At 37.5% G+C, this 13,748-nt stretch overlaps 1 pseudogene; it reads right to left on the reverse strand.

Moving 5' to 3' along the window:
• Positions 1–11,784: 11,784 nt before the first annotated feature.
• LOC129083537 (band 4.1-like protein 2) lies at positions 11,785–13,229 on the reverse strand (annotated as a pseudogene).
• Between the last annotated feature and the right edge of the window lie 519 nt (positions 13,230–13,748).

Genomic DNA, 13,748 nt, shown 5'->3' on the forward strand with positions numbered 1-13,748 from the left:
TTTTCCACACAGACTACACACACACACACACACACACACACACATACACACATACACACAAAGTTGTTAAGAGAATAAATCCTAGGAGTTCTCATAACAAGGGATTTTTTTTCTTTTGTATCTACATGAGGGAATGGAAGCTAACTAAATTTATATTGGTAATCATTTCATATTATAAGTGAAGTTATTATTCTGTACACCTTAAACTTCTACAGTGAGGTATGTCAATAACATATCAATAAAATCAGAAAAATTAAATAAAAGCAAATATGTTAATGATGTTTACGAAAGTGTTACAGGCTACATTGAGTGACATGCCTGTTTAAGGCATAGAAGTGATATTTCTTCTACACGGACTGTAGAGAAGTATATAAAAGTACATGTAATAAAGGTGTTTATGAAAGTGGAAAAATTACCGTGTGGCCCAGTAGAATTTAATTATAATACTAATTAATTCAAGAAATGGATAAGGAATGCTAGAAAGGGAGACAAGTGATGATGTAAGAACAAAAAGAACGGGACAGAAAAGAAAAGACGAATGATAATACGTGGAAGAAAGAGGAGGAAAGGAGACTGAAATCATGAGAAGTTGGGGCAACATTCACACTTGTGGAGTTGTACTTCACCCATCAATTAAGGTGATGAAACTTTCCAATAACTAGCTCAAAATATCTTTAGCAAAACGATCTTTTATATTTAGCAAAAATATCTTTATGCATCATGCCTAACACACATCTTCATGACTCAGGATAGGGACATGGGGGGCGGAAGGGCTGTCCTATGCCTTCCCAGAGTAAACCAATGTGCGTGTCTTGCTAATAGGCTTGAAATATTTTTTTTCCAATATAATCACAAAGAACTTGACTAAAGGTTTCCCTAAGTTCAGACTTTCACTTTCATTGTGTGTCCTGGTGGGAGGGAAAAGGTAATCATTTTGCAGTTAAATTTTAATTCATTTTGCCTATAGATTCCTATCCCCTGGGTTTTGAATATAAATACATAAACTAAAATATAACCTGCACCAAGATATATGGCAAAAAAGTTACACAAACACACACACGTACACACATACACACACACCCCCCACATACATATACACACATATAAAATAACCTAACAGATTTACAAACACATACTTCAGGAAAATAAGCAGATCTCTCAATACTTTCAGAACAAAGAGTTTACATAGGGAAAGCTTCTGAGAGAAAGTCTCTGAAAAAATGGTGGAATGGAATAGCAAGCACAAAGGAAAGAGCAGCTAGGAATGTACAAATGAGAAAATCTTTCATCATAATATCTGCAATGCTGACTAGAGCAGAAGGCCTGAGTAGGATAATAATGTGAAAATGACAGTGGACATCTGTTGTTTGTGACTATCCAGGATTCTACTTACCTTCTTTTCTAATAGCATCCTGATTGTACTGTGGACAAATACCCTTCTTCTCCTTCTAATTGACATGGTTTAGATAAGTATGAGGCTCAAAAAGTAAGCACGTGCCTCAGGCCTGGCCAATAAAAACAACACAACTCCACAATCCCAGAAATGCTCCAGGGATGAGTATGTGATTGAAAAACTAATCATAATACCAGAAAGTAGTAGGAAAGTTTGGAGAAAGACATACTTTTTCATCTGGTTCTAAGCTAGTAATACCTAAACCTCTAGCTTCTAGTTGTGGTCTTTGCCACTGCAAGGGAGCAGCCTAACTGAGAAAGAGACCAATACATATGAAAGTAATGACCATACACAGAGACAGATTCCTGATATCCTTCCTTGAACACCCTGGATCAAACTATGCTTGAATTCAAACAACCCCCAGATCTTACAATTATGTAAACCAATAAACTGCCTTTTCTGCTTACGCCAGTTTGCACTGTTTGTTACTAGCAACCAAAAGAATCTTAACTAATACAATGAAATACATAAAATGCAGAATACCAGATGATAGACTTTGAGCTCTGTTCTGAGGCATGGAACCATAAAACCCAGGAATATATGTAAGACTCACATGTTTGTAGGAATAAAATTAGCTCAGAAATTTTAAAGTGCAGAAGTTTCAAAATAATTTTCATTCAAATTCTGGCATTTTAGCTAGCAATGCAACCTTGAGCAAAGAATTCAAGCTTTGGGGATTCAGTGTTCATCTCTATAAGTAGGGATAATAGTACCTACCCTAAAGAATATTTGTGACTATAAAGTAAGATGATATTTATATAATATAGCAGGTGCTCAGTAAAACCCATTCCCCTTCTCATTCTCTAGGGAATGCCATTGCCAACATCCATAAATAGCCTCCAGAAACTCGAGTTATTTTCTGAAGGTTGCAGAAGCCCATCTTTCTACGCTCATGCTCAAAAATTATGTTCTTTCTCATTACAATCTTTCCTATCCCTTCTTAATATTAAGTTTTATTCTTGACAACATGTTACATCAACCAAGGAAGTTTGTATTTTAAGGAGGGTCACTTAAAGTGGAAATACGTAATCCTTTAAGAATGATTCCTAACATTGACATTTCAAGCATGGGGGCAAGTTTGTTGAGGCAGAGGATTAAATTCACCTGGGTGTTAAGACAGCAAGTAGAAAAAAAAAATAGGTCACAAATCAAGCCACAGACACACAGTAATTTTAGGTTTAGAGAAAAATGATTACCAGAAAACAATTCAGGTGCATGAAAAAATTAAATCACTTGTCCTGCAATAAAGTATAGTGTACATTCAGATGTGAAAACAAGACCAATACAGTGGATGCATAGTAAAACATTGTAATAAATATTGAAAACAACTAATTCATTTAAAAATTATTTCTCCTGTTTCACTTTTCCCTTACCCTTTCCATCCAAGACTGGCCTCCTTTAACTGACATAACTACATTAAACAGGCCCATCTGTGTACTCTGAAAAGGTACCAGGGATCGCTTAATGCCCAAATGGAATGGACTCATTGTTGATCCAAGTTGCCTGACTCTGGAGTTTTTACAGTGCTCGCAAGCCCCATCCTTCAAATTTGTCCACCCCTGGTTTCCATGTTTTACTCTTTTTTGGATCTCTTTCTTTCTTTCATGTTCATTATTCAGTCTTCTTCCATATCTCCTCCCTTGTATCAGCTCATCGAGCTCATGCATTCAGTTGCTACCTAGTTACTAATAATTTAGAACTCTTTATGTCCAGTTTAAGACCCTTGGATGAAATCAAGGACATCTCCAACTGCACTTCGCACATATGACTCAAACACAGATTCCTCTAACCCTGCCTTCTCTGCTGTATTCCTTTCTTTGTGACTAGTATTTTCATCCATGCTGTGCCCCTAGCCAGACACTTGAGTCATTCTAAACTCCCTTCTCTTTCTCAGGCCAACACCCAAGCAGTCAGTGAACAAATTTTATAAATTCTACCTTCTAACCTTTTTTATGTCCGCCCTCACATTTCCCTTCCTATCCATGCCTTTTATTTTCAATATAGGTAGGCCATTATCGCTCACCAAAAAAAAAATTCTAAAATGACCTGCTGTCTCTAATCTCGCACTCCCCCAATTCCTTCTCCATAGCACTGCCATGGTACTCGGTGTTTCCAAAATGAAAAGCTCTTCATGTCTCCCACGTCAATCTGTTTCATGTCACCATGACTTTCCTCCCTCATTCCTGAATACCTGGCCATGCTCTAACCAGGGGATAACTCTCATTTACTCCCAAGCCTCGTCTTCTGTCACCCCCACTATTAACTATTTTTTAACCCTCACCCAAGGATATGTTTACTGATTTTAGAGAGAGAGGAAGGGAGAAACATCAATGTAAGAGAGAAACATCGATTGGTTGTCTCCCATACACACTCCAACTGGCGAAGGGATCCACGGCCTTTTGGTATATGACACAACGCTCCCACCGACTAGGCCCCCTGGCCAGGGCTTGAAATATTAACTTTTGATAACCACGCCCCTCCTGCCTCCTGTACCAACTCAACCTGAAATGACTTCTTCCTTCCTGTCTTGAACACTCCACTGTGTTCGTTCAAATCTGTTTTTCCTACTTCATTTGTTAGATTGTAAACATTCTGAGGACATGAAATGTGTAACATTTATCTCTGTAGATGTAAGGAGTAGATGCATGGTCATGCTTAATAAATATATGAAGAAAAATGTGTTTCATTTATACAACTTACATGAGAAATTTGAGCACAAGCAATAAAATAACAGAATAAACAATTGATGTGGAGTTCATTTTGTAGCCATACTACAACTGGGTAACAGAGGTGGGGATAACATATATAACATACTATGGCAGATAGTATTTTCCAGAAAGTCACTATACTATCTCCCTCCCATCCCACATGGTTTTCTGCAATGTGACCCTGCCACTTGTCCATTAAGAATTAAGAGTCTTCACTTCTTTAAACTCAGGTGGGCCCTGTCACTACTTTGATTGAAATAATATGGCAGGTGTAAAGCTGTGCCAGTTTGAGGTATAGCCCTCAACTGGCCTGGCAATTTCTGCTTTTTGCTACTTCAAAGCTAGCTACCTTGTATGAAGTACAACCACTAGACCACCATTCTTTAAGAAGCTAAATCCACATGAAGAGGAAATGCATGATGTGAAAGCATGAAGCACTGAGGCACCTGATGTGTGAGTAACGAGGTCATTTCAGATACCAGCCCAGCTGAGCCTTCAGATGACCACAGCCCCAGGCACCATGTACCTACACAGCAAGAACAATCTCAAGTGAAAACCATCCATCAGTGCACAGTCAATCCACATAACCAGAGAAAGAATAACAAGTGTTTTCAAGGCCCTACCCTTTGGGGATACACCACAATACACTACCTACACCGCAATAAATAACTCAAACACCTAATTAGATTTTCAGTTTTCTCTAACATTGTTAGACGTTATAAATTGAATAAATAACAGCAGAGGTTACCTTTCAAGTACTAAGTCATCTACCAACTTCATGAAAACAAAACAAGAATGCAAAGGCAATAATAACAAAAGTAGAGCAATGTCTGAAAATCTTTTTTAATTGAAAATATTCACTGTCTTTAAATAAAAATATTGAAAAATATCAATATTCATTTATACTGAACTGGTTAAAATAATTATGACATAACCCCCAATGGGACATTATACATTACAAAAGGAATCTTTTAGCCCTATATAAATTGATATGAAATAATGACAATGCATAAATTAAATCGCAAAAGAGTATGCACAATATGGATCTCATTTTTATTTTCTTAAATACCACACAAGGAGGTGGGATATTTATTATTATTATTATTCCAGAAAGGGAGGAAGGAAGAGAAAGAGAAACACTGATTGGTTACCTCCTGTACAGCCCCAATCTGGGACCAAATCCACAACCTAGGCATGTGCCCTGACTGGGAATCAAACGTCTAAGTTTTCAGTTTATGTATAGTACAATGCTACAACTAACTGAGCTATGCTGGACAGGGTTGAAGCTTGTTTTTAAAAGGAATATATAAGTTCAGAGAGAAAAATCTAAATGTACCTACAAGAACATGGTTACAGTTAGAAACTGATTGAAAATGAGAACTTAATTTTACTCTATTTCTGTGATATCAGTTGGATCCTTTAACAGTGAATACTAACTTTTGTAAGAAAAATACAAATCTGGAAAAAACAGATATTTACTAAATGCCCAATTTTCTCTCTTTCTCCTCCCCTCCCCTCCATATAGCCTTATCTTGCACTATCTTTAAAGTAATTTATGTACACTTTTGTACATCATTAGCTTAACAATACCACAGAATTCCAGGTTGTATATCAGGTTGTTATTATTAGGAATTAAGTTATTTAACAAACTCCTTAGTCTGGAGATGAAGGTATTCATAATTTTGTTCTAAATTGTCAACACATTTTTTCCAGTTTTTTATATGCTTGATTTCAAAACTACATCTGTTCCCAGAACTGTGGCCTGTTTTTCAGCATCTGGCTGGCTCATGCTGTTCTCTTCAGGAAACGCATTTCCTCCAGCATCACACTCACATCCACACATACCACCCATCCTACTGGGAATCCCACAGCACTTTATTCACTTTTCCTTTGCATGTGTCACTTTCTACCTACTTTATTTTGAAACTACTATTTGGATTTTTTAATTAAATACTACTAATATTTCAAATAGATAATTCATGCAGTTCAATTTAAATGTATTTAAAAACATAGTGAACAGTCTCTCTCTTCAGCCACCCTGTTCCTCCTCCCTTCAAAAACCAGTGATTTGTTTTCTTGTGATCCTTTTCAGGAATGTTTTCTGTACATACAAGCACACACACGCACATTATTTTCCCCACCTTTCACTCAAGTAACTGCATTTTACACAGTGCTTTGCACTTTGCATTTGACAATTAATTTACTTACCCATTCAACTATAAATCCTTACAGAGCATCTCCAATATACTAGGAACTGTTGTAGGTAGTAGAGAAAGAGAAATAAGCTAAAAACTTCCACCCTCATGAAGCTAACATTCCTATGGAGGGAAATAGACAAGGTACAAAATAAACACAATATATACTCTGTTAGATGATAAGTGTTAAGTATGAATAAATAATAACAATAAATTAAAAGGAGAGAATAAATATCATAAGGTAATATTTAAATGAGATTTTAAAAATAACATCCCAAAGGCAGTTAAAGTATTAACCAGGTGGCTCTCTGGGGAAATAGAATTTAAAACAGAGGAAATAGTGCAAAGGTCTGAAGTGGGATTGTGTTCTAGGGAGAGCAAAGAGTCAGCTGTGGTTGGAGCAGAATAAGTAAGAGACCTACAAGTGTTTTAAATAGTTTTATTCATATTTTTCTTATTTTCAAGACTAAAGTTCATATATAATAATTTAGTAAAATTAATATGCATGTTGACCTTAGTTTCTTCTAGTACTTAACTCAAATCTTTATAAATAGTAAGTGCTCCAGTTGTTAAATGATAAGTGGATGACTGAATGAATGAAAAAATTAACAAAAATGAATCAATAAATGAATGAATGATGAATGGTCTAAAGTCAGGACCTTTGCACTCTCCATTTTCTCAGTGTGGAGTGCTGTTCTGCATACCCATGTGATCACTGCCCTCGGTTCTACAAGATTCTTATTCCTACAACACTTCTCGGGGGGGGGGACTTCATCGAATATCTTACCTAGAATTACCCAATCAAGACAATTTAGCAAAGAAAGACCGAAAGACTAATCAATAATTCTACTTACGATTCTGAACCAGAGAACCTTGGCATTCCTGTACACTTTCCTAAAGAGATGACTTAGAGGACGAAGTTACAGGTGAAAATTGACATAGCGCCAATAATTTCCCATCTTCCCACCAAGAAGTTCATATAGACGTGTTTCATCCACTATCAGGCGCTACAGAGTATTTATTAGGTGGTGGGTTTAAGTCTGTAATATACTGACAGGCATGATTCCATTTCCTCAAATACAGACCTGTCATCTCACTATAAATAAATGAGGATGGAGGTATTTCTCAGTGTGACTGAAGGACATCTAAACACAAAATTTTCCATTTGTCTCTTACATGCCACATACATACATTTCAGCCTCTCATAAGAGACTAGTATCTAGTAAACTGAAATAAACTAGTTCTTGTTCCAGAGGAAATCTCAGGAAAAGAAGAAACTACTATATTTAAAAAACAAAAAGATAAGCAAACAATGTAAAATTCTTAATAAAACCTCAATTCCAGTGTTCTTTGTGCTAGGTCCCTACTGGAAGCAAAGTTAGCTCTAATGTGCTGAATCTCTGCCAAATCTGACTCTGTTTGTATCTTATTAAAATGGATGTTTCATGAAATAAAGATCTACATTCTGGAAACTGTTTTCCATGCAACTTGCATTAAGGAAACTTGTTCCATAAGCACATCTGGTCCTGTCTCAGCATGCTGTGAGAAGAATCTATACACTATCTCAATGCCTCAACATTAAAACTTTTAAGATTTTGCTTCACTAAACACATCAAGGACAGCTCATGTCAATATTTTCAAACCCTTTAAAACCATCATGTTATCCTGGCATGCATATTATATTGTAGATCTTGTTGTTTCTCATCAAGGCACAGAACAGTGCTGAAAATACTGCTCCAATTTTTTCAGTATGTCTCAAGTATAGCACACCATTTTTCAACAGATGCTACAAAACACTCATTGATCTCCAAGGCATTTAATACATAACACAAAACCCAAATTGTGCCTATAGTCTTTGATTTTCAAATCACTAGTTTACATAGCTGTTTACGGGCTCTTTCATTTTATTGCCTTGAAAAGTGTACCTCTCAAATGCGAAATCTTCTACAAGAAAAATTATGGGTTAGAATCTTCAGTGGAATAGTTCACTATATATTCTAATATTGTTACATATTCCTACCATTTTGAGATCTACTTTGTGACTAAAAGTTGTTTCCAATATCTTCTTTATTTACATTTAAGACAAATATATATCATTATTTGATATATATTTACATATTATTACATATTGTTACATATCATTATTTGATTTTTATTTATTGCCAAGTATTTAGTTCTAAAAGACTGAAATAGGTGTTGTAAATGTGAAGGAAATGTTTGTGACCTTACAGGTTTACTAGTTATTTAAAACAGGGAAATAATTTCATTTGAAAAGAATATTGAAATGATCAGACATATCAAGAAATGAAATCTCTGTAAATTTCTAAAAGAGTAAAATAGATTTTTAGTTTCAATGGATAAAAATTTAAAATGTATACTGGCAAGAAACATACACTTCCAGTTTTCTTTTAAAACATTTCAATGTCCTTTCTCCTTATTCTTCAAACTTTAAAAAGTTTTAGAAACAAAATTTTATCAAATATTTATTAATTGCCAAATATTCATTCAGAATGCAGAAATAATCATGTGGAAGTTTTCACAAAATTTCTCCTAATATGTCCAGTTATAGAATGTGGTTTTCTAATATATTTTATGTTTACATCAAGACATTATTAAAATGTGAATTACTAAATAAAATAGGACTACATAAACCGGGGATGGGTATTTAATGTTCAATTTCTCCAAAATAAGATAAGCACATTTTCCCTATGCCAGATACAAGGGTTCACCCTCTGGAAGATTCAGGTTGAAACAGCCTATTCAGATATTTGAAACCTAAACCTCCTTCAGATGAGCAGTTCCATAGCACAACAGCCAGCATAATTTCTAAATATCTGGTGAGTCCAGGGTTTAAGCACCTTAGCAACCCTATTCTCTCGTTCATTTGCCCTACACTCTCTAAGCACCTCTCAGGGCCAGTCACCGTGCTAGCTCTGGAAATGTAGCGGTCGACAGGACTGAAGAGGTCACAGCTCTCCAAGGCGTTTACGTTGTGGTGAGGAAGGGAAGATAATGAACGAGCATACAAAATAAATAGGATAACTGCACGTCATGATGAAGGCTATGAAGAAAATAAAACATTGCACTGAAAAGGAGGCTTATGAGAGGGGCTCATGGTACTTGAGCTAAATCCAGAGATCATAGGTGACACTGGAACTGAGATCTGAATAGTAATAAGGAGCCAGCCAAGGAAAGATAGAGGCAAGAGCATTCTAGAAATAGTAAATACTTAGTGAAAGGATCTTGATGCAAGTTTAGCATATTAGAAAAAAGTACATAAGCAACTCCCAGTTTTGGTTATTATGGTCTAATGTATATCAGACTTAAAACTTTCATTGTAAATACCTATAAAACTGGATAAAAACTATGTAAAACAACTATTTTCTGTCATTGAACAGTGGATATCACCTGGCGCTGATACTGCAGAACAAGAAAGCATATGAGCTGAGTTCCATATTCATCCTGGCTCTCTGCCTGGGGACACTTTCCAAAGCTGAACACAGAGTAGGAACAGACCACCACACAAGAGTGATCTGGCTAGGCAGAGGACAGAGTTTTAAGTTCCGGGCTACTGAGAAGGCTGGAATTTGTGAAACAGGAAATTGAAGAGAAAGAAACTACACAGAAATCTTCCTAAGAGTTCCCTTGAGTCTTAAACTAAATATTAAGCTATGCATGCACACGCAAGCAATACTCCATGCAGCACTGTACAAATCAGCTACTGGGGCTGAGGATCTTAAAAGAAATCCTGAAGGTTTCATAGTGCTGTAAGATGTGGGAGTTCTAAAAAGCCACAGTGGAAAAACCTTGTGCATTTAATAGAGGTCCCAATAAGGACGGATCTTATGAATAGAGCTACTTTCATCCTAAAGGACATGCTACTCTAGAACTGCCCCAACAAAAGCCAGAATTAATCCTTGACGAATTCAAGTTGAGCTTCCATTACATTTACTGCCAGGAAGAATAAGACTTAGCCACTGTTAAGTGAAGATAACACAATCAAGATTCTCAATGTAGCATCCACAGCAAACAGCATATAGTAATAATAAATGAAATTATAAAACAAACAGGTAGAAAATGTGACCTAAAACTTGAGGAAAAGTGTCAGCCAATAAAAACAATTCTAGAGGTGATACAAATGTTGGAATTAGCAGAAAAAGGCATTTTTTTTAAAGATTAAACCAACTTTATTTTATAACAGTATTACAGAAAGCAAAATATCATTTAATACAACTTGAAGCTGCTACAAATCTAATCTGGCGTCATAACTATACATAGGGTCAAAAGCAAAGGAAAAAATGTTCAATACAGTTAATAAGTCCCTATCAGGTCTCTGGTGTCAGCTTTAAATGGTCTAGCTTTCTTTTAAGCATCAGAACACCGCCACAGCCCCTACCTCCTCCCCTCCCCAGTGTCCTCCAACCTGTGTGGATCATCCAACTCTTCTCTGGAGGAGACAGACCTGCTCAATAACAGAAGGCCAGTTTTACATGTCGACAAGGAGGTTATAATATAAAGCAAGTGTTCTACCCAAATGTTCCAACAGTGGAAAGTATTGAAATATGGACATGTTAAGAAAGAGTGCACTACGGTTTTAAGCTGCCTGAACATTTTAGTTGAAGGGAAGACACAGTTTTCTGTCTCCTCCCTCCTGGTCCTGGAATGCTGCCTAAGAGCGTGCGTCTGAGAAGCGCTGGCACTGTGCACAATGGGGTCTCAGACACAGTGCATGGTCGGCAGACTTCTTCCTAATTCTCCAGTCTGGAGAGTCTCTGACTTTCTACGAACAGTAAAAAGTCACAGGACTGGAAAGTCAAAAAGGGTTCAATATAAAAAATAGCCCCAATGAATTTCTCAGTCATTAGAAAATTTTTGAGATATAAGAAACGCCATTAATCTGTATTAATATTTTCTCATACAGCATGTTTACTGCAATCTGAAAACTCTGTCAATATTTACGGGAATTCAATGGGAATTCAGCAAGAAGAATCTGGAAGAAGGAAAGCCACTATCTAAGTTAGTCACAGAGTTTCCTTTCCACACAACAGCCCCTGTTCAAGTGAACAGCACCTTACCAGCTGGGGCTGGCTTTGTTCACTATCATTGGATCAAAAATGAGTCATACAAAGCAGGTAGTTGTACACAAAGTAAACAGGGAACAAAACTCCCTAATTTAAAAAAAAAAAGAAAAAGAAAAAGAAAGAAAGAACCAAGCATATTTAGAAATGGTTATAAAACAAAATAATATATTAAAATGCAAGGGAACAGTGTAGACCAGAGCTGTTAAGGTAAAGTTTGGTACTGGCATTTTAATTCTTCAGGCTTCTGGTCATTGTGACCAGTCATGGTATAAATTCGCAGGAGTAGTGGTGTGGCATTAAGACTTGAAATGGTCAAAATTCTTCAGGTTCACAAAGTTGAATGTTGCCTAATAAATGACTTTCTTAACTTCGTCTTCCCCTTCCTCCAACTCAGTTTCTTTGTGCACCACCACTCTCGCGACCGACATGTCCGGGTGCTGCTGCTCTCTGGCTTCCCGGATGGCCTGGGCCAGCGCATGGTCATGATCAATATCAGTATCTCCTGTGATCACAATGCATTTCTCAATTCTTGTTTCAGATATTCCACCTTTTATAGTCTTGGAGAAGTGTGTGGTGGTGGTTGTCAACACGGAATCAGATGTGATGGTTTTTGCAGTCAGTAACAAGCCCGAGTCACCAGCAGCCCCACCATCTGCCTGTGGAAATTCATATGTGATGGTTTTGGTCTCAGTTTGGACAATAGGGACTTCCTTGGTGGAGATTTCTGTCCTTTTTGAGGCATCAGAAATTGTTACCATCTCTGTCTTTAACACGGGTGGCTCTGAACAACAAATAATTTGTGGCATAACATCAATGTCAACATGCGACACCTCTCCGTTAACTTTGTGCTGCTCGTCCTCTGTGTCTTCGCTCACGTCTTGCTTAAGAGCGCCTTCGTGTACACTTCGTGTACAACTACGTTTTCCTGGGCCACTGTTTCTACTGTGCTTACACTGGCACCTGCTTGTTTGCCTGGGCTGGCTTCTGGCACTGGCTGCTCCCTCTCTACTACCTTGGCTGCTCAGCCGGCCTCTTCCTCCACCTCTTCTTCGTCCCCCTCCTGTTCTTCCTGTATGGTGCCCTCGGCCACTCGGTGGTGGGGCCACTACTAGCCCCCATCTTCATCCTCACTCTCACTGCTGCTGCTGCTGCTCTCAGAAGACAGGGAGGTGGAATCTTTCTGAGTCAGAGGCTCCACCTTACATCTCTCCCCAGGACCACTCCCAGGTGATAGCTCTTTACCATTCATTTCTTCTGTGATTACTCTTTCGTCTTTCCCAACCTCTGCCTGCTTCTCCTCCACTACATTCAGAGCGTCATGTGAACTTTTTCTTTCAATGAGCTGCACATGTGGGGCTTTAGCGGGGCTTCTGATGTCCCTCCTGCCATCTGCATCCAGTACTGTAACAGCGCTGACAGCTCCACGGCCATAAGCTGAAACCTCCCCAGCAGGGCCAGGAAAATCCTTCCTAAGACTTTGGTCTGCATCACCAATTAGAGCGCCATCTAGAATCCTAGAGACCCACTTACTAGATGTACAGTTAAAGGGTGGCGCTGGCCTATCAATGAGGGTGCTTACCTGGCGGGTCTGGGACTCGGTGCAGCCGTTGTAGTGGAATTTGGACCCCAGGGTCAAGACCTTGGCCTTTGGCGGCTGCTCTAGAGACACAAGCCTCTAAAAAGTGTGATGCTCCACGCACACTTTCCATAGCCTTTTTGCAGCCCGCTGGTTCGGCAGTTTGAATCCAATGGTGCTCTCAAACTGTTCCTGCTCTGCTGGGCTAACTTTAATGTTTTAAATGTTTAATGTTTTAAAAAGGCATTTTAAAAAACATATATTCTCCCTGCAGATATTTTAAGTGTAGATAGAAGACACCAGAAGAGAAGATCAGTAAACTTGAAGGCAGATTGATAAAAACCATCCAAACTTAACTGCAAGAAGAAAACATTTGTGGAAAAAATGAATAGAATTTCACTGACATGAAAAATAATGTCAAGTAGTCTCATAAACATGCAACTGGAACCCAGGAAGAAAGAGAAAAAAAATGAAACAGAAAAAAATGAAAAAAAAATAGCAAAAATAATTTCAAATATAATATTTAAAAATATCTGTGCAGAGATACAAGTGGCTCAGTAAACCCCAAGCAATAAGCACAAAGAATACCAAATGCTTAATTGGATGTTGTATAATTTCAATTTTATATTTTTGGTTGCTTCACTTTATTAAATAGTACTGAAATTGTTCTGTCTGCAGTTAAGTGATTTGAAATAAGTTAAATATTTTCTAGCCTTCCTTTTATTCTTTTCTTTT

Source organism: Pteronotus mesoamericanus, unplaced genomic scaffold (genome assembly GCF_021234165.1).
Source record: "Pteronotus mesoamericanus isolate MK-2021 breed Mesoamerican mustached bat unplaced genomic scaffold, CSHL_Meso_final scaffold_167, whole genome shotgun sequence".
Taxonomy (NCBI): Eukaryota; Metazoa; Chordata; class Mammalia; order Chiroptera; family Mormoopidae; genus Pteronotus; species Pteronotus mesoamericanus.